Consider the following 26,285-nt stretch of genomic DNA (forward strand, 5'->3'; position numbering starts at 1 on the left):
GAACATTTTCATTTACGATTCGATACTATAAAACTGCAGCCAACAATAACCCTGGAGAACCGACTTACATCTACCTAAATCTTTACCCTAGAGAACTAGCCACCCTCTGAGGAAATCTAATCGAGAAATAATCATTTAATGGCTGCTTCAACCTTACAAACTATTGTTGTAATCGAGTTGGTCTTACGGGAGTCTGAAAATTATCGACCTCTTTGTCCCAACAGTCGACTCCCTTTAAAAATTCAACCGTTGGCAACATTAATAAAATTCGAAGAATAAGTTGTCGGACTTCAGTATTAAACCCACAGCATTCCCGTCAATTTGGCCCTGCATTTCGAGCACGTCCCCAAACACAGGCCACCTTTGGCCATCCCAAAAATTTAATTACGGGCCCCATCGGCAGCTTAATCACTTTTTCTTCCATAAAACAATTAATTAGTGCGGAGACCAAGGAGGAACCGGACGTGCAAAAACAATCGGATATCTGGGACCCGGTGCTTAATCTAATTCCACTCTGGATATCCTTCATTAGACCGTTGACGTTTTCGACATTTCGCACGAATAGTAAAATATTAAAGAGACTCCTGACCCCTTCCTGGGAATTTAATTAATAAAGGACCCACACGTGTCTCCTTGTCGTTACCATGGCTGTCGATGGTCGGCGGGCCCCAGTTATCATCAGCAGGCAGGCTTTTAATATCTGATCTGGTGAACCTTTGTTCCAACATGCACACTTCTCGAGATGTGTGGATTGAATCTTAATTTAGGATCAGCTTACTTCCGGGCCTTCCCTGCTTAATATGCTGTACATAATGTGTAGCGAAGATGAGCCATCAGTTAGATTATAGATAAGTTTGCTGAGGAGATAAGGAGGCGATGATTTCTATGGGAATCTTTCAGTCGGGAGAAGACGGTTATTGTGTCGAGGTTCACTCGGTGATAAATACGCTTGTTTTTCTGTGTTGGGTGGAAAGTGGTTTAACGAGAGCAGTTTGTTTTGGGTTTCTATTTTCGTGAATGCTCAATCAGGTCGTATGTAAATAAAATATGAGATAATTTCGGGGTATATTAACTTCGTTATTTGGCAGGATTTGCTTTCGTTTCTTTCCCGATTTATGTTTAGTTGTGGATATTTCCATTGACGGACACACATTTTACGAAAATAATTAGTTTCCGTAAATATCAGAAATTTTTTTGGAGTAAACAAAAATATAATAAATTTTACAATGAAAAAAAAAAAGCAGAATGTAGACAATTTTCTTTACTGTGAAGCATCACACCATTCATTCTAGAACTTTTTTCCGGAATATCAGAAGCTTTATCTGTAAACACGAAGTTATTTATTACATAAAATTCGAAGAATCTATTGGAAAAAAAATATATATTTTAGAAAAGATTACACAGTTCTTTGAATGTATTGAGATAAAGAATCAAACAACATAGTATCAATACCATTGATTTTTCTCATACAAACCTGCTTGTCTTCGTTACTTGAAAAGATATGAGAAAACTTGACACAGAACATTAATCTGGAGAAAAATTTAAACAAGATAAACTATTTTAGAATCAACTTGTCCAGTTTCGTGTTTTAAGCAAAAATGGTGTAAGCGGTGGGATCATGGATTCTGTAAAATTATTTATTACATGAAATCCAATGAACAGATTGTATAGAAAGATATATTTTAGCGCAGATTACACATTTCTTTGAATTGATCTTTGATTCTGAGAAAGTTTTCAATAAGATATTTAGTCGTATTTTCGAATTAATCAAAATAATTTTAAATTTTACACAAAAATGGATAATTAAAAAATGATTTAATTCGCGAATTTTAATAATTTTTTCACATAAAGTCACATGTTTTTGAGATTACATATTTCTTTGAATCTTTTGAAATTAGGGACGAAGAAACATGATAATTTCAGATTTTAAACACAAAATAAGCGACCTCTTCTTATAAAAATTCGAAGTAGATGAATTTTTACCAATTAAATTTACTTTTCTCGGTTATTTAAGAAGATATGAGGAAAATCCGCGCAAATCCTTAATCCTGAGAAAATTTCCAATAAGGTGAACTGTTTTCGAATCAACTTAAATAATGTCGTGTTCAAACGCAAAAATGGTGTAAGCGGTGGGATCATGGATTCTGTAAAATTATTTATTACATTAAATTCAAAGGACATATTGCATAAAAATATATATTTTAGCACCGATTACACATTTTTTTGAATACATTTTTGATTCCGAGAAAATTTCCAATAAGATATTTACTCACATTTTCGGACCAATCAAAATAATTTCGAGTTTTTGCACAAAAATGGATAATTCAAAAATTATTTAATTCGCGAATTTTAATAATTCTTTCACTTAAAGTCACATGTTTTTGAGATTATACATTTCTTTGAATCTTGTGAAATTAGCGACGAAGACACATGATAATTTCAGATTTAAAACACAAAATAAGCGAACTCTTCTTGGAAAAAATTGAAGTAGATGAACTTTTACCTATTAAACTTGCTTTTCTCAGTTATTTGAGAAGATATGAGTAAAATCAGCGCAAATCCTTAATTCTAAGAAAATTTCCAAAAAGGTAAACTGTTTTCGAATCAACTTAAATAATTTCGTATTTAAAGGCAAAAATGGTGTAAGCGGTGGGATCATGAATTCTGTAAAATTATTTATTACATTAAATTCAAAGGACATATTGCATAAAAATATATATTTTAGCACCGATTACACATTTTTTGAATCCATTTTTGATTTCGAGAAAATTTCCAATAAGATATTTACTCACATTTTCGGACCAATCAAAATAATTTTGAATTTTTGCACAAAAATGGGTAATTCAAAAATGATTTAATTCGCGAATTTTAAACATTCTTTCACATAAAATCACATGTTTTTGAGATTATATATTTCTTTGAATCTTTTGAAATTAGCGACGAAGAAACATGATAATTTCAGATTTTAAACACAAAATAAGCGAACTCTTCTTGGAAAAATTCGAAGTAGATGAACTTTTACCAATTAAACTTGCTTTTCTCGGTTATTTGAGAAGATATGAGGAAAATCCGCGCAAATTCTTAATCCTGAGAAAATTTCCAACAAGGTAAACTGTTTTCGAATCAACTTAAATAATTTCGTGTTTAAAGGCAAAAATGGTGTTAGCGGTGGGATCATGGATTCTGTAAAATTATTTATTACACGAAATTCAAAGGACATACTGCATAAAAATATATATTTTAGCACCGATTACACATTTTTTTGCATCCATTTTTGATTCCGAGAAAATTTCCAATAAGATATTTACTCACATTTTCGGACCAATCAAAATAATTTTGAATTTTTGCACAAAAATGGGTAATTCAAAAATGATTTAATTCGCGAATTTTAAACATTCTTTCACATAAAATCACATGTTTTTGAGATTATATATTTCTTTGAATCTTTAGAAATTAGCTATGAAGAAACATGATAATTTCTGATTTTAAACACAAAATAAGCGACCTCTCCTTGGAAAAATTCGAAGTAGATGAACTTTGAGCAATGAAACTTGTTTTTCTCAGTTATTTGAGAAAATATGCAGAAAGTCCGCACAAATCCTTAATTCTGAGAAAATTTCCAACAAGGTAAACTGTTTTTAATCAACTTAAATAATTTCATATTTAAAGGCAAAAATGGTATAAGCGGTGGGATCATGAATTCTGTAAAATTATTTATTACATGAAATTCAAAGGACATATTGCATAAAAATGTATATTTTAACACCGATTATCAATTTTTTTGAATCCATTTTTGATTTCGAGAAAATTTCCAATAAGACATTTACTCACATTTTCGGACCAATCAAAATAATTTTGAATTTTTGCACAGAAATGGATAATTCAAAAATGATTTAATTCGCGAATTTTAATCATTCTTTCACATAAAGTCACATGTTTTTGAGATTATACATTTCTTTGAATCTTTTGAAATTAGCGACGAAGGAACATGATAATTTCAGATTTTAAACACAAAATAATCTAACTCTTCTTGGAAAAATTCAAGTGGATGAACTTTTAGCAATTAAATTTGCTTTTCTCGGTTATTTGAGAAGATATGAGGAAAATCCGCCCAAATCCTTAATTCTGAGAAAATTTCCAACAAGGTAAACTGTTTTCGAATCAACTTAAATCATTTCGTGTTCAAAGGCAAAAATGGTGTAAGCGGTGGGATCATGGATTCTGTAAAATTATTTATTAGATGAAATTCAAAGTACATATTGCATAAAAATATATATTTTAGCACCGATTACATATTTTTTTGAATTCATTTTTGATTCCGAGAAAATTTCCAATAAGATATTTACTCACATTTTTGGACCAATCAAAATAATTTTGAATTTTTCCACAAAAATGGATAATTCAAAATGATTTAATTCGCGAATTTTAATCACTCTTTTACATAAAGTCACATGTTTTTGGATTATACATCTCTTTGAATCTTTTGAAATTAGCGACGAAGAAGCATGATAATTTCATATTTTAAACACAAAATAAGTGAACTTTTCTTGGAAAAATTCGAAGTAGATGGACTTTTACCAATTAAACTTGCTTTTCTCGGTTATTTGAGAAGATATGAAGGAAATAAGCAGAGATCCTGAGAAAATTTCAGCCAAGGTGAACTGTTTTCGAACCAACTTTAACAATTTTGTGTTTTTTACCAAAATAGTGAAATCATGGATAATTTAAAGTTATTTACAACATGAAATGTAAAGAAAATGTTACACAAAAATAATAATTTATAACATATTACACACATCTTTTACTATGAGAAAAGGATTCAAGCAATATAATAACAACAGATTTTCTGATATAAACCTGCTTTTGTTCGTTTTCTTATGAAATTATTAACCGAAATAATACATTTATAAACAATACATCACAAATGTAAAGCAAATTTCGTGAGGTAATGTTTCAGTAACTTGAGATTGTAATACACGAATTCCAATTTTTCGTTTCCACGTTCTGTTTGTTCGTGATTTTATTAGGCAGATAATCCTTGGAACTGCAAACCGTTTACTTTGAAATTTCGATGTACTTTAGATTATCGCGAACGTAAACGCTAATTAAAATTTGTTTATTTATTCCCCCACTCAACTGATATCTCTTCGAAATATCGTTAAATAAATCTAAGTTTAATTGTTGGTTATTCTTTAACTATGAATTAACAGTACAAATATTTTTTAAGCAATCATCTCAAATTTGTCAAAAGTTTCCAGGTGATGCCGCGGTTGTCGAACAAGCCTACCAAACGATAAACAAGACGACGACTTCATCCGGAAATCCTTCACAACGTGGAAAACGGCTGTGAAAACTTTACACTCCAATAACATCTCCCGTTATAAACTCTTAAAACACAATGAAACAAAGTTTTTTCTTATAAACACGCATAACTTTCTTGAAGGAGGCCCGTGACGTGCCTTTTATGACGTCATTGTTTGCGTTTTTATCGATTACTGCGTGCTCTTTTAAAAAACGACAACCAATGGAGCAGCCGAAGCTGGGTTTCCTAAAATAGTCGACGATTTTCTTAAAAAAAAGAAACAATCCGTTGAATAATAATTCTAAAATATTTTTACATTTTGTGTTCTAAAAATATAAATCACGTACAAATAAAAAGCGTATGTGTTGCGTTCCACTCAGATTTTGTATCAGAGAATCTTGCGTGACTCAGCTCTCAACACACAAACTAAAAACAATGCCGTACTCCCGTAAACTCAAACCCTGCAGGAGTTCGCAAGATACGAAACTCTGTTCTGTTCGTCCACTGTCTTACTCACCTTACGCCAAGTTTCGTGGTTTCTGATTACACCTGCACACGAAGATAACATGTTTTAATTCAGACAGAACTTCAGAAGCTCTCAACAGGGGGATGAGTAAAGTGTTTTTCATCCCACTTTCAGAACGCTTTGAAATTACATCTTCAAACATAAAAGGGTCCGACAGGACGTTTGGTTACGTGATACATTTTGCGGAATAGGTTATTTTTAGAAAATCTGGGGAGGAGCGAGACGCTCTCTCTAGAGTCCAAATCGCTATTAAGGTGATTATTATACGAATTCCAAACGAAATTGAATAAAATTATTGAAAGTGAAAACAAAAAAAAAAAAAAGATAGAATTACTGACATGTAGGTAACAATAACCCCACGAACCTGGATGGTAACTCAATATTTGTTTTACGAGTGGCCGTTCCAAGTCCCACACTCCTGCATGTTTGCGCATACCTCAGCCCCTTAATTGTAAATCGATGCATGTTTAGCCACGAATTAAATAATTTATGGCATAATTCGTCGCAACAATAGAAAGCTCTCAGGAACTTTAATAGAACACGACGGGTCGAAAATGGCGTCCTTGAGACGATAGGACACTTATTCCGGAGGGCGAGAAAAAACACATTTTTTACATAACGGGTGTCAGATCCTGAAAGGATTTTCCTTCAACGTCTAAGATCGATGCGAAATCCATATTCACACGAATAATGCAAATCACCGCAAATAACTTTGGGTATCTACGTGTGCGTTTGGTGTGCTCTCTGGCATTAATAGTTGACGACGGAATCGCAACCGGAATACTTAAGCGGCACAACGAATTTCACCGCAGCCACCAATATTCACGTCCACTCTAATTAGTCAAATTGCTACAGCAACGTCGGATTAAATAAAGAGTACGCGCTGGACGCAAGCGGAACAAGTGGCGATGTTGATGGAGGAAAAATTCATTGCGTGGGTGATTTATTTTTCAGGGAAAGTTAAGTAATGGTCGCGTAACAGTAATTGTTGGAATAATACTTCAAACGGGGACTCGATGTACAGAAAGAGCGGTTTTTGGATTATTTTCAGGCAAAAAGTAGTTGTCTATGTGGACTTAATTGTGTCTAATTTAAAAATGGTGGAGGCGCCGGGATACACATTTTTTAATTATATTTAATGAATTATATACTTAGTAGTGATTACAATTTTCCCAAATAAACCCACTTTTCTACGTCATTACGGGAGTTACCAGGAAAACAAACACAAATCCTTGATCCTCAGACAATTCCCGTTAAAATAATCCTCTCTGCGGATCAATTTTAGCAACTTTCAAATTTCAGGACAAAAATGTGGACAGATGGAACTGTAATGAATTTGTTAATTATTTGTTTCTGGATTTTAGAAGAAAAATTTTGTATAAAATTGTATATTTAGTAATGAAGTGATGTTGCAGTTCTTTAAATATCTTGAAATAATTGTCCAACGAACAAGAGAGTAATAGCTTTGAACTAAAATGAGACGACCAGGTTTCGGAACAATTTCACCAACAATAATTTTTCCCAAATAAACTCATTTTTCTTTCTTATCGACGCCATTACCATAAAAAAACACAAATCCTTGATTCTTAAACAATTTCGGTTATAATAATCCCCTCTGCTAATCAACTTTAGCAACTTCCAAATTTCGAGACAAAAATAAGCATGTTGCGGACAACTTTTATCTAAAATTCTGCGAGAAATAGATACATTTCTTTAAATATATTGACAAAAAATCGAACAAAACGTTGCCAGAATTGAACTAAAAATGAGCGAATTATTTCAGAAGGAGATTAATAACTAAGATTTTTATCGATACGAGCATATCTTTGAAGAGATACAGCGAAAATAAGCACAGATCCTTGATTTTGAGAACATTTCCGACAAGATAGGTCCTTTTTCGGATCAATCTAAGTAAGTTTTAATTTTTTGAACAAAAATGGTGGAGGTGCCGGGAAAATAATTTGTTAAATATTTGGTTTTTGGAATTTGGAAGAAAAAATTTATATAAAATTATATATTTCGTAGTGATTGTATATCTCTTTAAATCCCTTGAAATAATCACCCAAGGAACAAGAGAGTATTAGATTTGAAAAAAAATTAATACACCACTTCTCGGAACAACTTCACCGACAATAATTTTTTCAAAAAAACTGATTTTCTGTTCATTATTAGAGCCGTTATCAGGAAAACAGAACTCAAGTTCTTGATCCCAGACAATTTCCTTTAAAATATTCCACTCTTCGGATCCATTCTAGAAACTTAAAAAAATTCAGGACAGAATGCGGAAGAGATGAGAAAGTGTACGATCAGAAAATTATTTGTTTCATTGCGAACAACTTTTTACAGAAATTATGCATTTTGGAAGTGGTACATTGCTCTAAATATATTGAAATAAGAATCCAAACAAGAAACCAGGTAACAAAACAAAAAATTAACGAATTCTCTTCGGAAGGAGTCCAACAACAAAGACTTTTCCCAGGGCAAGCATGTATTTGAACAAATACGACGAAAATAAGCACAGATCCTTGATCTTGAGGCAATTTCCGACAAGATAGATCCTTTTTCGGATTAATTTAAGCAATTTTAAAACTTTGGTGAAAAATGGTGGAGGCGCCGGGAAAATAATTTGTTAATTATTTGTTTCTGAAATTACGAAAAAAAATTTTATATAAAATTATATATCTAACAATGAAGTGATGATGCATTTCTTTAAATATCTTGAAATCATTAACCAAGGAACTAGGCAGTAGAAGGTTTGAATGAACATGAAACGACCAATTTTTGGGAATAATTTCACCAACAAAAATTTTTCCCAAATAAACCCATTATTTTTTCTGATCGAAGGCATTACACGAAAAAAACACAAATCCTTGATCCTTAAACAACTTCGGTTATAATAATCCTCTCTGCGAATCAACTTTAGCAACTTACAAATTTCGAGAGAAAAATGAAGAAGAATTGCGCACGACTTTTTTTCTAAAATTCTGGCAGAAATAGATACATTTTTAAATATGTTGACATAAAAAATCGAACAAAACGTTGCCAGAATTGAACTAAAAATGAACTAATTATTTCAGAAGGAGTTTAGTAACTCAGATTTTTATCGATACGAGCATATCTTTGAAAATACGCACAGATTCTTGATTTGGAGAAAATTTTCGACAAGATAGGTCCTTTTCTGGGTCAATTTAAGTAGTTTTAAAATGGTTTGAACAAAAATGGTGGAGGCGCCGGGAAAATAATTTGTTAAATATTTGCTTTTGGAATTTGGAAGAAAAATTTTATATAAAATTATATATTTAGTAATGATTGTATATCTTTTCAAATCCCTTGAAATAGTCACCCAAGGAACAAGACAGTAGTAGATTTGAATAAAAAGTAATACATCACTTCTCGGAACGACTTCATCGACAATAATTTTGCCCAAATAAACCAAAAAACTGTTCATTATTAAAGACGTTATAAGGAAAACAAAACTCAAGTTCTTGATCTCAGACAATTTCCTTTAAAGTATATCAATCTTCGGATCCATTCTAGCAACTTAAAAAATTTCAGGAAAAATGCGGAAGAGATGAGAAAGTATATGATCAGAAAATTATTTGTTTTACGAATTGCGAACAACTTTTTACTGAAATTATGTATTATGGAAGTGATACATTTGTCTAAATATATTGAAATAAGAAACTAAGCAAGAAACCAGGTAACAAAACAAAAAATTAACGAACTCTCTTCGGAAGGAGTCTAACAACTAAGACTTTTTCTAGGGTAAGCACGTATTTGAAGAGATATAACGAAAAGAAGCACAGATGCTTGATCTTGAGACAACTTCCGACAAGATAGATCCTTTTTCGGATCAATTTAAGCAATTTTAATCTTTTGGGAAAAAAAGGTGGAGGCGCCGGGAAAATAATTTGGTAATTATTTGTTTCTGGAATTGCGAAGAAAAATTTTATACAAAATTATATATATATATATCTAACAATGAAGTAATGATTCATTTCTTTAAATATCTTGAAATCATTAGCGAAGGACCTAGGCAGTAAAAGTTTTGAATCAAAAAGAAACGACCAATTTTTGGGAACAATTTCACCAACAATCATTTTTCCCAAATTAAGCTATTTTTCTTTCTTATCAAGGGCATTACCAGAACAAACACCAATCCTTGATCCTTAAACAATTTCCTTTAAAATAATCCTCTGAGCTTCGGAACAATTTTAGTAACTTTCAAATTTTGGGACAAAATGCGAAAGAAGTGGGAAAGTGAATGTTTACAAAGTTATTTATTTGCCGAATTGCGAACAACTTGATCTAAATACAATAAATATTTACAAAAGAAACCGGGCTAGAAATGAAACAACAAAGCATTGCCAGAATTAACCAAAAACTGAACGAATTACTCGGAAGGAGTCCAATAACTAAGATTTTTTCCGATACAAGCACATCTTTGAAGAAATAGGTCGAAAATAAGCAAAGATTCTTGATTTTGAGAAAATTTCCGACAAGATTGATCCTTTTCCTGATCAATTTAAACAGTTTTAAAATTTTTGTACAAAAATTGTGGAGGCGCCGGGAAAATAATTTGTAAATTATTGGTTTTTCGGATTTTGTAGAAAACTTTTATATCAAATTACATATTTAACAGTAAATACGCATTTTTTACTTATCTTAAAATAATCAGCCAAAGAATAAATTTAGAATTAAAAAAAAAAATTAAACTACCTCTTTTCGAAACAATTTCTCCAACAATATTTTTTTCCAAACAAAGTCACTTTTCTTTCCTATTACTGGCGTTACCAAGAAACCAAACACAAATCTTTGATCCTCAGATAATTTAAAGTGACCCCGCCCACCCACCTGGTTTTCTTTGTGGTCACTCATTTTATTGGACGTAAAGTGCATTTTATATTAAATAACAGTGGAATCTAGTAATCTACACAAAAAGCTAAAACTAACACCATCCACCTCCACTTTTGAATTTCATTGGCTTATCTGATTAGATGGAAATTAATTTGTATTTTGTCGAGTGTCCAAATCTATTTGTAATAATTCAAATAAGAACTACTAAGCTTTTTTTCAAAACAGGCATATCTTTGAAGGGATACGACATAAAAGGCTCAGATTCTAGATATTCAGACAATTTCCGACAAAATAAATCCCTGTCCAGATCAACTTACAGAGGTAGCTTAAATTTCTTAAATTAAAATGGTGGAGGTGCCGGGATAGTAATTTGTTTTATACTAGTTTTTCGCATTTTCTAGAGAAATTTGACATAAAATTGTGTAATTAGCAGTTACTACGCATTTATTTACTTATTTTGAAATAATCAGCCAAGGAACGAAACAGTAAAATCTTTGAAAAAAATAATAAACTTCCACTTTTCGAAAAAATTTCACCAAGAATAATTTTTCCCAAACAAACCCACTTATCTGTTCTATCAAGGACGTTACCATTGAAACAAACACAAATCCTTGATCCTCAGACAACTTCCTTTAAAATAATCCTGTCTTAAAATAAATTTTAGCCAGTTTCAATTTGTAGACAAAAATGTGGTAGAAGTGGGAACGAGAATAATTATAAAATTATTTAATTCTCGAATTACGGACAACTATTTTCAGAAAGGAGTCAACAATTAAGATTATTTCCAATACAAGCACGTCTTTGAAGAGAAAGAGAAGAAAATTTCCGACGACATAGATTCTTTCCCGGAGCAATTTAAGCATTTAAAATTTTATGTTAAAAAGTGGTGGAGGCGCCGGGACAGTAATTTGTAAATTATTTGTTTTTATAATTTCAAACACAAATTTTATATATGGTTATTAATTTAGTAACGATTATGCATTTCTTCAAATATCTTGAAATAATCAGCCAAGGAACAAGACAGTGGTGGGTCTGAACAAAAATTAAACGCCAAGTTTTTGAAAGAAAATGCCAAATAAAGAAATTTTTCTTCCTTATTACTGGCGTTAAAAGGAAACCAAACAAATCCTCGATTCTCAGGCATGGGAAAGTGAATGGTTATAAAATTATTTATTTCACGAATTGCGAAAAACGTTTTATCTTAAATTATATACCTTTGGCAGAAATATTACATTTGTTAAAATAAAATAACCTAAGGAACCCAATAAGAAACCAAGCAACAAAACTTGCTGAATTAAACAAAAAACAAACGAATCCTTTTCGGAAGGAGCCAAAAACTAAAATGTTTTCTAACACAAGCACGTTTTTGAAGAGATACAACGAAAATAAGTACAGAATCTTGTTCTTGAGAGAATTTCCGACGAGATAGAACCTTTTCTGGAACAATTTAATTAATTTAAAATTTTGATAAAAATGGTGGAGGCGCCGGGATAGTAATTTGTAAATTATTTGTTTTTCAAATTTCGTGGAAAAATTTTATATATAAACATTATACAAATAATGAGTCAAGGTACAAGGCAGTAATAGGTTTGAGCAAAAATTAAAGCATCAATTTACCAGCGGTAATTTTTCTCAAATTAACTCGCTTTCCTTGTTTATTTAGGATGTTATTAGGAAAATAATCACAAATCTTGGAACTCCAAGCAACTTTAACATCGTTAAAAAAAAATAAGGAAGCAATAGTTTTGTAGTAAGTAACAGTCAAAAATTCTTATCCGCATAGCCAACTGTGCTTTATTTCCAAACAGATCATCGCGGACACCGAAACTTGTGCGAATTTACCTCTTGACAACCAAACATGTGGCATAATTTTTATGCCAGAGAAACACTCTAAACAAATACACTTTCTGGAGTGTGTGAAGAAGGCTTGTGTAGATCTCATCGATAGACATTTGCCATTATCGCGGGTAAAGCTTTAAAGCTCTCACAAATCTCTGCGCTCGAAAATAAAACCAGCGATATTCAATAAAGCCAGAATGTGGCCAAGTTGACCGCCTATATTCCATTTTTAATCAAGAGGCGTCACCTAGAAGCGTCAATTAAACCCAAATTAAATCATACACAGATGCGGCAAAGTGAATCAGGGCTAATTTCAGGGGATGAGTAATGATTTAATGAACACAGACGACAACTATGCACTATAATTTTTATCAACTGAGAATCCGGTCACATTTAATGTCGCCACTACCTTTCTTTATTCAGTAATTTTTTTATCGATTGGTGTAGCAACAACCATTTAATCAAATGCGATAAAATCATTTCGGTTAGTGTAATAGACTCAATAAAAACATCACGTATGTACATACAAATCCGTCGTGATACCTACGAGATTGTTGTATGGATTTATACACCGAATGGAAAATTTCGCGCTACTAGTGAAAACGTGTTGACGTTTTTTCCGACAGGTTTAGACGCATCGAACACCTTCGTGATAATTTGCGATAATGTGGAATGACTGTCACGACAAGTTTCTTCCATATGCCTTGTGGCATTTCCCCATCTCCCTAAAACAACTCAGCTTGAGGTTTATCTCATGTCAAATGCATGCATTACGTTTCTACGGATTCTGGTATTTTGGTTCAATCACGCCGGTTGCTTTTACACGAAGTAAGAGGAAAATCGATGGGGCCGTGTGCATGAAGGGGTTTATAATGAAAACTAGAGAGCGCAAAAGGCGAATTAAAATTCAATTGGATGCACAAATAAGCGGTAAAATTTGACTAGTACTGAGTTGATCAGTCAGAAAAATTTCCTGGTCTAGCTATTCCAATCTGTTTAGAATAAATCAGTGCGGCTCGCAATAAATGAACATAACTTAGAAAGTTTATGACCGCATTCGAGAAATGGAATTCGAACAAAACATTTTATGTCCGCATTGGCCACATAATCACTTGCCCTCTTGAATCGTGGTATTTTTAATGAAAGATTGTACGATAAAAGCTGACATATTTTCCATGGAGACGATTTTACTACGCTTCCATCTCAATCAGTCCAAATATAACACGAAAATATTAAAAATTCCAGCTGACAGTTTCCTGTCGTCACATAATGATTTGAGAGCTGCAGTATTATTGTGGAGTTTTATTTCAGAAAGTGCCATAAATAATTTTACTGCTGTTTAAGAATTTCTAGTATCAACTTTATTGCACTTATATGCCATGATTTATGGCCGCACCTATACCAAACATGATAGCGTTATTGCTCGATATCTAGACACATTTGCTTCTTCCGCCATAAATTTTTCATTATTGCCAAAATAATAAAATAAAATTCCCATTACGTACTAACAACACTTTTCTGCGTATTTCGAGGAGGCGGGGGAGGTTTCATATAAGTTGCGCGCCCATTAACTCGAGAAATCTCATCTGAGTGGAGCGGCCATTTAATTTATTGCTTGTGTACAGCTTGAAACTGAAAATTACTACTTTGCTGAATTTCAGCAGTTGTGGTACCGGCTCATTGGAGCGGGATGTTTCAGCTGAGAGTAATGCAATTTTGAGGGAGCACAGAGCATGCGGTCCGTGTGCATTTTAAATGGGTAAGTGGGTGGCGGTGACAGGCACAGAGAATCCAAAACGAGCATTTTCACAGACAAAGAGGATGTGGTCATGTTCGGCGGAAGACACGAAAGTCATAAATGTAGCGTTGGCGGTGGGAGAAAAGCCAAACAAAGGTAGACACAGGGACGAGAACAGAAGCGCTGTTGACGCGGATTCGACGATCAAGGCTTATTTTAGGAACAGAAATTTCTGCTCAAGAAATCGGTATCTTGGAAATATGGAATACTGAACGATGAAATTTTTAGAGTACGCTATTTGAGGAACTTAATATTTCAGGCATTTTATACACAGGAATATTACATGGATTTTATACAACAGAATGACAATATTGTGAAATTTTGATTCCATTCTACATTTTTTGGACAAAATTTCATCAAATTTCGAGCAGTGAAATAACAAAAAGTACAAAAAGGGAACGAACCACAAGAGCTTAAGGAAGCTAATATTTTAATATTCGGCGAGCAGTGTCAGGATTATTTTATTTTATTTTATTGTTTGCTTTGTTATTTAGAACTCTTTTTCTTCATTATTCTTTAAATATTAATTAATTTGTTCAGTGCAAAATTATTCAAACTGCTTTCTCTTGTACCTGAACTCAAACAATGAAACAAATTCAGTATTTTAGAGAAACCAAGTCGACAGGTGTGGTTTTCGAACCCACGCAGGGAGAGCTCCTATTTCTCAATTTCAAACCTTAATCATCAGGTTACGACTGACTTACTTATTTCAGTGAACGTGTGTGTTATTTTATATAATTTCCATCGTATCTGCTAAGCAAAATATGGACATGACGTCATCAAATTGTTGGTAATTTACCTGTTTCAGTTTTCTTGAGTCATTTTTAAAAACTCAGCAGGGTATTCATTATTACATCGAATTATTCATGTACAGATGAAAATTTAAATTAAAGTTTAACTTGGAAATACCGAACAAACTAACAGCTTATTAAAATTTAACGTAGTGAATAAATACATTTTAATATACATTTTAATCTGCATGTACTCTCGTTTAGAAGACATTTTTCGAAGTCTCTGAAAATGACCTAAAGAGGTCGAAACAAGTCAAGCAAATTTTTCAGTAAAATTATTTATTAGTAGTTAAATGATGTTGAACGCTGGTTCAGTAGTTTCGGAGATGATTTGTCTAACGGAAATCGACAAAGACAGACGATAGAGAGACATACGAAAACGGAAATCGGAGATCAACTTTCTTCGTACTTCAGTAGTCATAAAATACATGAGAGTAGCTATTCGCCGGGGTGACTGATCTTTAAAATTATTTTTGGACATATCGTTATATAAATAGACATCATCTGTATCTTAAATGGAATAAATTTGGTTAAATAAACTATAATAAAAGAAAAAACAAGACTTATAAATAAACTACATTTACATATAGAACAATAATGTAGAAAATATATGTCGAAAATAATATATCGAAAAAATAGATATCCTGTATATGTTTTTTCGCACTATTTTTCAAAAAATGACGCACCAACTCAATGATACATGATTAAATTCACAATCCTAAGTTCGAGGAAAATCGTTGAAAAATTCATTCGTCAATTTCCACTTACAAAAACAAAATATCGATTTAGATAGATGAAACAAACATTTCGATTTCTCCTACCCAATACAAACTAATGAATTAAAATATGGTGAAATTTCGCAAAAAAAAATTTTTGAGGAGCTATATCTTCTACATTTGGCCCAAACGAATTTTTAAATTGATTTGCTCTGCTCTATAAATGGTCCAGAACAAAGTATCATAGAGTTGGTACACTACTTTCTAATTCCCTATACATACACTGATCGGGTCTTTCGTCAAAACCAACATATAAAACGGCAATCATGTTCTCCTATGGAGTGGAAGTCGAAACTAATAGAATCTAGAATGTGAAAATGTAAATTTTTTGTTATACTATTTGCTACTGGAACTGTAAAAATTGCTATATTACAATTACAGATTTTGAAAGAACGACAGAAACGACGCCGAAACGACTTCTGGATGTCGAAGTTTACAAGAAAATGTCTAGCTAATTTTTGAAAAAGGTTAAAAACGGTCGAAAATGTCAAAAAAGTCAAAATCAGTCATATCTTATAAAATGCTAGCCCCGCCCACCCGCCCTCTATATTTTTGGAAAATGTCATTTGCCAAAAACAGTCTTATCTTATCAAGTACTAGCCCCACCCACCTGCCTTCTATTTTCTTGGAGGATGTGTCATTTGAAAAAATCAGTTTTATCTTGGCAAGTACTAGCCCCGCCCACCCCCAGTCTTCTCATCGTAAGGACTAATTTTATTTCTATTCCATATAAGATCGGTCATTTCATTCAGAGCGGACAAAATTAATCACTCGAATGAAGGCAGGGTGGGTGGGCGGGGCTAATTGTGTCCTATGGAGTAGTAGTGGAAACCAATAGAATCCAGAATGTGAAAATGTTAATTTTTTGTAATACTATTTGCTACTGGAACTGTAAAAATTGCTATATTTCAATTGGAGATTTTGAAAGAACGACAGAAACGAAGCCGAAAAGACTTCTAGATGTCAAAGTTTATAAGAAAATGTCTAGATAATTTTCGAAAAAGTTTAAAAACGGTCGAAAATGTCAAAAATGTCAAAATCAGTCATATCTTATAAAATGCTAGCCCTGCCCACCCGCCCTCTATGTTTTTGGAAGATGTCATTTTCCAAAAACAGTCTTATCTTATCAAGTACTAGCCCCGTCCACCCACCCCCTATTTTCTTGGAGGATGTGTCATTTGCCAAAATCAGTTTTATCTTGGCAAGTACTAACCCCGTCCACCCCCAGTTTTTTCATCCTTAGGACTAATTTTTTTCTATTCCGTATAAGATCGGTCATTTCATTCAGAGCGGCCAAAATTAATCACTGGAATGAAGGCAGGGTGGGTGGGCGGGGCTAATTATTTCCTCCTATGAAGTAGTGGTGGAAACCAATAGAATCTAGAAGGTGAAAATGTAATTTTTTTCTTATACTATTTGCTACTGGAACTGTAAAAATTGCAATATTTCAATTGGAGATTTTGAAAGAACGACAGAAATGAAGCCTAAACGACTTCTAGATGTCGAAGTTTATAAGAAAATGTCTAGCTAATTTTCGAAAAAGGTTAAAAAACGGTCGAAAATGTCAAAAATGACAAAATCAGTCATATCTTATAAAATGCTAGCCCTGCCCACCCGCCCTCTATGTTTTTGGAAGATGTCATTTTCCAAAAACAGTCTTATGTTATCAAGTACTAGCCCCACCCACCCGCCCCCTATTTTCTTGGAGGATGTGTCATTTGCCAAAATCAGTTTTATCTTGGCAAGTACTAGCCCCGCCCACCCCCAGTTTTTTCATCCTTAGGACTAATTTTTTTCTATTCCGGATAAGATCGGTCATTTCATTCAGAGCGGACAAAATTAATCACTGGAATAAAGACAGGGTGGGTGGGCGGGGCTAATTATTTCCTCCTATGGAGTAGTATTTGGAAGCCAATAGAATCTAGAATGTGAAAATGTAAATTTTTTCGTTATACTATTTGCTACTGGACCTGTACAAAATTGCTATATTTCAATTGGAGATTTTGAAAGAACGACAGAAACGAAGCCGAAACGACTTCTGGATGTCGAAGTTTACAAGAAAATGTGTAGCTAATTTTTGGAAAAAGTTTAAAAAACGGTCGAAAATTTCGAAAATGTCAAAATCAGTCATACCTTATAAAATGCTAGCCCCGCCCACCCGCCCTCTATGTTTTTGGAAGATATGTCATTTGCCAAAAACAGTCTTATCTTATCGAGTACTAGCCCCGTCCACCCGCCCTCTATTTTCTTGGAAGATGTGTCATTTGCCAAAATCAGTTTTATCTTGGCAAGTACTATCCCCGCCCACCCCCAGTCTTCTCATCCTAAGGACTAATTTTACTTCTATTCCGTACAAAATCGGTCATTTCATTCAGAGCGGACAAAATTAATCACTGGAATGCAGGCAGGGTGGGTGGGCGGGGCTAATTATGCCCTCCTATGGAGTAGTAGTGGAAACTAATAGAATCTAGGACGTGAAAAAAGTAAAAAAAAGCATTAATCGTAAATTTTTTGTTATAATACCACTGGAACTGTAAAAATTGATATATTTTGATTGATGATTTTGAAAGAACGATAGAAATTTTTGAAGAAGCAAGGCCGAAAATGAATTCTGAATGTCGGAATATACAAGAAAATGTCTAGCTAATTTTCGAAAATGGTTGAAAAATGGTGAGAATGGCAAAACTGTCAAAATCGGTCTTATCTTATAAAATGCTAGCCCCGCCCACCCGCCCTCTATGTTTTTGGAAGATATGTCATTTACCAAAAACAGTCTTATCTTATTAAACACTAGCCCCGCCCACCCGCCCTCTATTTTCTTGAAGGATGTGTCATTTGCCAAAATCAGTTTTATCTTGGCAAGTACTAACCCCGCCCACCCACCCCCACTCTTCTCATCCTAAGGACTAATTTTACTTCTATTCCGTACAAGATCGGTCATTTCATTCAGAGCGGACAAAATTAATCACTGGAATGAAGGCAGGGTGGTTGGGCGGGGCTAATTATGTCCTCCTATGGAGTAGTAGTGGAAACTAATAGAATCTAGGAAGTGAAAAAAGTAAAGAAAAAGCACTAATCGTAAATTTTTTGTTATAATACTAGTGGAACTGTAAAAATTTATATATTTTGATTAATGATTTTGAAAGAACGATAGAAATTTTTTAAGAAGCAAGGCCGAAAATGAATTCTGAATGTCGGAATATACAAGAAAATGTCTAACTAATTTTCGAAAATGGTTGAAAAATGGTGAGAATGGCAAAACTGTCAAAATCGGTCTTATCTTATAAAATGCTAGCCCCGCCCCGCCCTCAATGTTTTTGGAAGATATGTCATTTTGCCAAAAACAGTCTTATCTTATTAAGTACTAGCCCCGCCCACCCGCCCTCTATTTTCTTGGAGGATGTGGCATTTGCCAAAATCAGTTTTATCTTGGCGAGTACTAGCCCCGCCCACCCCCAGACTTCTCATCCTACGGACTAATTTTATTTCTATTCCATATAAGATCGGTCATTTCATTCAGAGCGGACAAAATTAATCACTGGAATGAAGGCAGGGTGGGTGGGCGGGGCTAATTATTTTCTCCTATGGAGTAGGAGTGGAAACCAATAGAATCTAGAATGCGAAAATATACATTTTTTGTTATACTATTTGCCACTGGAACTGTAAAAATTGCTATACATATTTCAATTGGAGATTTTGAAAGAATGACAGATACGAAGCCGAAACGACTTCTGGATGTCAAAATTTACAAGAAAATGTCTAGCTAATTTTCAAAAAGGTTAAAAAACGGTCGAAAATGTCAAAAATGTCAAAATCAGTCATATCTTATAAAATGCTAGCCCCCCCCACCCGCCTTCTATGTTTTTGGAAGATATGTCATTTGCCAAAAACAGTCTTATCTTATCAAGTACTAGCCCCGCCCACCCTTAGATTTCTATTCCATATAAGATCTGTCATGTCATTCAAAGCGGACAAAATGAATCACTGGAATGAAGACAGGGTGGGTGGGCGGTTCTAATTATGTCCTCCTATGGAGCAGTAGTGGCAACTAATAGAATCTAAGACGTGAAAAAAGTAAAAAAAAAGCACTAATCGTAAATTTTTTGTTATAATATTTACTACTGGATCTGTAAAAATTGATATATTTTGATTGGTGATTTTGAAAGAACGATAAAAATTTTTGAAAAAGCAAGGCCGAAAATGAATTCTGAATGTCGGAATATACAAGAAAATGTCTATCTAATTTTCGAAAATGGTTGAAAAATGGGAGAATGGCAAAACTGTCAAAATCGGTCTTATCTTATAAAATGCTAGCCCCGCCCACCCACCCTCTATTTTCTTGGAACATCTGTCTTTTGCCAAAATCAGTCTTACATCAGTAAGTACTAGACCCGCCCACCCCCACTTTTCTCATTCTAACGATTAATTTTATGTCTGTTTAGTATAAAATAATTCAATTCATTCAAACTGGATAAAATTAATCACTGCAATGAAGGCAGGGTTGGTGGTCGGGGATAATTATGTTCTCCTATGCAGTGGAAATAGAAACAAATAGAATCTTGAATGTAAAAAAGTAAAAAAAATCGTTAATCGTAAATTTTTTGGCCATTTTGAAAGAACGGTGGAAATTTTTGAAAAAATTTAGCGTATTTTCGAAAATGGTTAAAAGATTGTCGAAAATGCCTAAAGTGTCAAAATCAGCTTTATCTTATGAAATACTAGCCCCACACACCCACCCTCTGTTTTCCTGGAGGATATGTCATCTGCCAAATTCACTCTTATTTTAGTAAGTACTAGCCCCGCCCACCCGCCCTCTATTTTCTTGTATAGTATGTCATTTGCTAAAATCATTCATTTCATTCAGAGTGGGCAAAATTAATCATTGAAATGAAGGCAGGGTGGGTGGGCGGGGCTAATTATATTTTCTTATGGAGCGGGGGTGGAAAGTGAAAAAGTAAAACAAAATCGCTAAGACGATAGACGACAAATAGACCTGACCTGGCCTGACCCGACAAACCACAGACGATAGATATATGACAGACAGTTGAAATGGGGAACTTATTTTTTCATGCTCTAGGGGTCATGCAACGTCGAGAAAAACATGGATGATTTACTACAATGCTTCATTAGCTCACTGTCCATGCACCAAAAATCCTAATACAGGGTCTCAAAACGTTGAAATTCTTTGAAAATTGCCATAGCTACTTCTCCACTGTATTTAAAAATTTCCTTCTCCAATTATACGAAAATTACTAATACGATAATTGTGTGTATTTCCCACTAATTAGTTTCTCTTTTCCAGGTGTGTTCAGGTGTCTCGTAAACCATAATTGCCCACATTCATTAGGAAGGTGAGTAAAATGACATTGTTTCCGTGTCACTAATAAACCCTCAACCAATATATGTTATTATTGCTATTAGAATAATTGCAACATGTCATATAATGTGACAATTATGCCATTTACGACACAATGCAGTCACAAAGCTCTATTCTGAAGGACGTGGTTGGGAATTACATGACAATTATCGAATAAAGGTCTGTGTTTTTATGTCACGTCACACCGATTTTGTGCAGTAATAATAGCGAAACCCTGTGGTGAACGGCCAGTAATTTTTTCTTTACATAATCGTAATCGTAAGCTCAAAGCTTTGAAGTTATAGATTTGTAGTTGTTTGTTATGCGTGGGTTAGGTAAGTAATTGCTATTTACTTTACGAGGTGCGTAAGCAGACTTTTATGGGTCAAAGAACTGAGCAAAATATTCCGAGGCGTTATAATACCGAAAGTTAGCTAGCACCTACGTAAAAAAACGCAGACGCCTGACATTATGTAAAAAAGAATTTAAATAATGTACATTTAAAGTCAGAGAATCTAAAATAGCAAAAATACATTATCCACGGCCTGTTACTTTTCCCGCTGTTGTGAGCCCCCAGATTAAGTCCGCAAGTGACATTTTCAGTGGCTGATTATCTCTCCACCTATCGCCATATATCCAAAACCGTTTGTGACAGCATGAGGTCGGTAATTTCTCTCGTGAACGTTTTCCTTCCTGCTGGCCCAGTATATTATGAAAAAGTGCGCTTAATACTTTGTCGGAAGCAGCGAAATATCAAAGAGGTCGCCCTGAATGGAGATAAATGTGTCACAGATAAGGCTGGCCGCAAATCTTATTCATGTGTGAGCCGAGCTGCCCGATAGAAAGGCACGTCCTCGCCGAAGTCCGCAGCACGCGCTAGTTTCCTGGAGGCGGCGTGGCGGCGGCGCCGAAACTGGTTAAGTATCCTTAGTTTGCGTGACATGCCGCCGGCTGCGGAACTCTGTGCCGATATTTCTAAAGAAACTCGCCTACCATTTGCCAGCGTCGAAGCGTTTTATGCAGCCATTTTACGGCCCGGAATAAATGGACGAAAAAACGCGCACGAAACTGATCGGATTTAATTGGGTCGGGAGCGGTGCTGGCGAGATTAGGGAAGTTCGGTACTTGTTACTAAGTGTTGAATCGATAGGAGTACTGATTCCGGCTGGGTGCGCTTACAGGAACAATGATTACGCGAGTTTGCATCGAATACAAGCGAAATGGACTGGTTTTTAGCCAAACGGGAAGAGTTCATCGGTTACTTTATTGTTTAAGGTGGCATTGTGAACGCCGAACTTGTGAGTCTTAATTGGTTGCGGTTTCGCTGAGTTTACAAGGGGGTCGTAATTAAAGGAAAATCTTGGACTGAAATAATAAGTTTCAAGTAACAGGTAATATAATATATTTTCATTAATTTAATGGTTGAACTTCACTACAGATGTCACAGTTTTTATTGTTTGATGTGCTTAACAAGATCATTGCTGTTTATGGGTGAAAAGCACTTCGAATTATAACTTTTTAATCTGAAATTTTTAACAAGTTTATAACTTTGTTGAGTTAAAGCAGCAAAGTGGGAAGAAAGAATTTGTGGTACATTTATAAATTGTTCGTTAAAGTCATCAGCTGTAAAATTGTTAATATAACTTTGGTTTTATTAGAGAGATTCAACTGATTTTCTACTGGTTTTACTTACTTCTAACTAAAGTATTGGAACGAGGTCTTTATGAAGGGGAATTTTAGAATAACGGTTCCTAAAATTACTAACTAATTGTTGATATTTAAAAATTTCATCAATCAACTTTATTTTCTAAATTTCCGTCCTTTTCTCTAAAGATGTTTCTGATTTCGCTATGATTGAATCTTCCTGTTTCGTTCTCCACTTTCAACATTCAATGAAATTCCTCGATCGGCAAGTATTGTAATAGAATGACTGGCTACTTTAATGTTTTCTCAATGTTTCTTGACCCCTAGAGAACGAAAAAATTGGTTTAGTAATCACCCCTACTAGCAACCATTTTGCAGTTTTTTTTCAATTCGAAAGTTTGACATTTCAAATACCAACGCGGCTGAACTTATCAAAGAAAATTAAAATCTGTCAATTTAGCGTCTATAGCGACATAGACGCTAAATTGACAGATTTTAGCGACAATCATGTTACTTATGCAACCAACAATTTATCTATGTATAATAAAAAATATTTTAACCCAAATCTTTGTTGATTCATTCGTTTAATTTAATTATTTTAATGGAAATTTTTGATAATAACTTTATTGTCTTTGAAATATCGAACATACTGACGATTAAAGACAGTAAAGGTCGATTTAAAGAAGAAAAGTAAAACATGTTTAAAATGGTAAACTTTTATAGGAAAGTATGGATTTTGCAATTAGGCTCCGCCCCTCGGTCTGACGACGAATTAAAAAAATCATCAGAATTGAGATAGGGTGGGTGGGCGGGGCTTATATTTTGCTCTTTTGCGCTTATTGAAAGAAGAAAACTTGGTATCTTAGGAAAAGAAAAGTATAAGCCCCACCCACCGGCCCCTATCTCTATTGTGATTAATTTTTTATTGTCGTGAGACGAGGGGCGGAGCTTATTGCAAAGGTCATCTTTCTCTACAAGAAGTGACCACTCGAAACATGTTTTGTGTATTGTCTTGTTGAAAAAAGTTATATATATATTAAGAAAAAGAAACTGAATATTATGCCCCTCCCACCCGTACAAATCCTAATTGTGATAAAACTTTTTATTCGTTGTGAGACCAGGGGGCGGAGCTTAATTGCAAAGTGAAACATGTTTGAGGTATTATCGCACTGTCGAAGATAAATTATTTTGAGAAAAAGGCGGGAATGATTTTTTTTCTCTCAAGATTAAAAGGAGATATCCAAAGAAGAAAAAAAAATACAAAACTAGAACGTTTGGTATTCACAACTTAACTTTTTTGTAAATTTGTAGTATAATTCGGTAGATCTGGAAATTCTGTGACGCAGATGAACATAATTCTAACCTCAAATTTACCATTTAATATTTTTAAGTATTTAATTATGGAAAGAAAACTGTCTATCTTACAAAAAGAACGTCAAAGGATAAGCCCCACCCACCCGCCCCCGTCTCAATTGTGATTAATTTTTTATTCGTCGTAAGACGAGGGGCGGAGCTTGTTTGCAAATTTATATATTTCTCTACAAGAAATTACCACGTGAAACATGTTTTCAAATGTTTTGTGGGGGAATCTGTATTTGGCAATTATACTCCGCCCCGCAGTCTGACAACGAATGAAAAATTCATCACGATGTCTCCATCGTCTTGATCTCTCAAGACGAATGGGTGGGGCTTCTCTTTTGGTTTTCTTTTTTAATTACGTAATGCATTTAGTTTTCTTTGTATAACACGACTACTTAAGTACATATTTCACATTTCTCGCAGAAAAATAAGGTTTTTACAATTAAGCTCCGCCCTTCGTCTTATGACGAATAAAAAAAATCATCAGAATTGAGATAGGGAGGGTGGGTGGGGCTTATATTTGCCTTTTTTTTTCTTAACATACTTACATAGCCACCTTTTCCCAACAAGAATCTTAAAACATGGTTAAAATGGTACATTTTTGCAAGGAAATATGGATTTTTCAATTCTGGGGCTGGGCTATATCTTGCCTTATTTTCACAACAAGAAACTTAAAACGAGGTCAAAATAGTACATTTTTGCAAGGAAAGATATTTCGTTATACAAATTTTCCATGTTAAACATATTTTAAGTTTCATGCTGTGAAAAGAAGTCTACACATAATTAAAACAAAAAGACAAATTGTAAGCCCGCCCACCCGCCCTATCTCAATTGTGATGATTTTTTTATTCGCCGTGAACCAAGCGGGCGGAGCTTAACTGCAAAATACTTATTTCTTTACAGGAAATGAAAAACATGTTTTTGAGTATCGTGTTGATCAAAGAATACTATGCACATTAAAAGAAAAAGGCAAAATATAAACCCCGCCCACCCACCCGATCTTAATTGTGATGATTTTTTTTAATCCTTAGAAACTCACAACACGTTTAGCCCCGCCCCTCGCTCTAAAAACGAATGAAAAATTCATCACAATCGAGAATTGAGATCGGGACGGATATGGGTGGGGCTTAATATTTGGCTTTAATTTTTTCTTAATATATATAATATTCTTCGAACAACACGATACTCAAAAATATGTCTTACATGGTAATTCCTTGTAGAGAAATACTAAGGATTTTGCAATTAAATTCCGCTCCTTTGGCTCTCGACGATTAAAAAAATCATCACAATTGAGACAAGGTGGGTGGGCGGGGCTTATATTTTGCTTTTTTTCTTAATATACGTAGGCGTCTTTTCAGAACAAGAAACTTAAAACATGTTTAAAATGGTAAATTCTTGTAGACAAACATGGATCTTGCAATTAAGCTCCGCCCCTCGATCTGACAACGAATAGAAAAATTCGTTACAATTGAGAATTGAGATCGGGACGGGTATGGGTGGGGCCTAATCTTTGACTTTACTTTTTTCTTAATATACACAGTATTCTTTGATCAACACGATACTCAAAAACATGTTTTTACAATCTCGTAGAGAAATAAGTACTTTGCAGTTAAGCTCCGCCTTCCTGCCTCACGATGCATAAAAAAAATCATCACAATTGAGACAGGGTGGGTGGGCGGGGCTTATATTTTGCCTTTTTTTCTTAATGTACGCAGCCATCTTTTCACAACAAGAAACTTAAAACATGGTCCATTTTTGCAAGGAAATATTGATTTTGGAGCGAAGCCGAATTGCAAAATCGATATTTCCTTATACAAATTTTCCATTTTAAACATATTTTAAGTTTCATGTCGTGAAAAGAAGTCTACACAGATTAAAACAATAAGGAAAAATGTCAACCCACCCACCCGCCCTATCTCAATTGTGATGATTTTTTATTCGCCATGAACCAAAGGGGCGGAGCTTAACTGCAAAATACTTATTTCTCTACAAAAAATTAAAAACATGTTTTTGGGGTCTTGTTGTTCAAAGAATATT

General features: G+C 34.0%; 1 protein-coding gene across 3 annotated transcripts in view; it reads left to right on the plus strand.

The window, feature by feature from the left end:
- The window catches only part of LOC135125162 (uncharacterized), a 486,443-nt gene that overhangs the window by 290,836 nt on the left and 169,322 nt on the right, over positions 1–26,285 (plus strand). For all 3 annotated transcript variants that reach the window (XM_064050548.1, XM_064050540.1, XM_064050557.1), the window contains one exon: positions 21,192–21,240. The gene's annotated coding sequence lies outside the window, so the exon portion shown is untranslated. The remainder of the gene's footprint in view (positions 1–21,191; positions 21,241–26,285) is intronic.

The sequence above is a fragment of the Zophobas morio genome, unplaced genomic scaffold (genome assembly GCF_036711695.1).
Source record: "Zophobas morio isolate AGI-343-1 ecotype UQ-CSIRO unplaced genomic scaffold, CSIRO_AGI_Zmor_V1 ptg000002l, whole genome shotgun sequence".
NCBI lineage: Eukaryota > Metazoa > Arthropoda > Insecta > Coleoptera > Tenebrionidae > Zophobas > Zophobas morio.